Source organism: Silene latifolia, unplaced genomic scaffold (genome assembly GCF_048544455.1).
Source record: "Silene latifolia isolate original U9 population unplaced genomic scaffold, ASM4854445v1 scaffold_193, whole genome shotgun sequence".
Lineage (NCBI taxonomy): Eukaryota > Viridiplantae > Streptophyta > Magnoliopsida > Caryophyllales > Caryophyllaceae > Silene > Silene latifolia.
The window spans coordinates 259,753-260,611 of record NW_027413157.1 but is presented as its reverse complement, the minus strand read 5'-3'; the positions used below and the strand labels follow the sequence as shown (position 1 = coordinate 260,611).

The 859-nt window shown below is 42.8% G+C and overlaps 1 non-coding gene across 1 annotated transcript; it reads left to right on the top strand.

The window, feature by feature from the left end:
- The first annotated feature begins 213 nt into the window (after window positions 1–213).
- On the top strand, window positions 214–320 carry LOC141638182 (small nucleolar RNA R71). Its single transcript, XR_012542035.1, has one exon. It is a non-coding gene; the product is annotated as a small nucleolar RNA R71 (small nucleolar RNA).
- Window positions 321–859: the final 539 nt, after the last annotated feature.

Genomic DNA, 859 nt, shown 5'->3' with positions numbered 1-859 from the left:
ATTGTGTGACGGAATCAACTTCATGTATCCCTCCCCTAGTAGCTTTTCTTGGCCTACTATATTTAGAGTTATGAACCGCCTATCTCCTCTATCTTAGCCCAAGTTTGGTTGTCATCAACCTCGGTGAATCTTCCATTAGAACCCATGTTGAGCACATTTCTCGAATCTTCATACAGCCCATTCCAAAATTGTTGAACAAGAAACCATTCACTTAGTCCATGATGAGGACAAGAGCAACATGTATATTTGAATCTTTCCCATGCCTCATATAAGGACTCTTCATCTCTTTTATTGACATCGGTGATTTGCGCTCTCAACATGTTAGTCTTCTCCGGAGGATAGAACTTCTTGTAGAAGGCAAGTTCTAACTTCTTCCATGAATCAATACCAAGAGTAGCCTTGTCTAGGCTCTTTAACCATTGCTTTGCGGTTCCGATCAACTAAAAAGGAAACAATACCCATCGAATTTGGTCTTGAGTCTGTGGACATGGGCCCACCTACACGACCAACCGATATGTGGACATACAACGGTCTTTTGAAAGCTACGCTCGGCGGCGTAAAAATGCTTTCGTCCGGATCATTTTTGATCGGTCAGTTTCGTCTCGGCAAGGGTCTCGAAACGATGCAAGAGATGTTCGGAGTCGCCACCAAGCATTTGTGGGATGCTTGGAACTCGTTCGAATCCACTTTATTCCTAGGTCAACCAAGGCAAAAAGCAGTATTTGACATAGATACTAAAGATAATGAGTCGTCCCTCTTTAGCATCTTATCTTTAAAATGACTCTCGTTCACCCTGGATAAGGTCGTCCACTATCCAAAGTTTCTGAGTAAGAGATGAAGGTATGTGTTGGGAATCCCT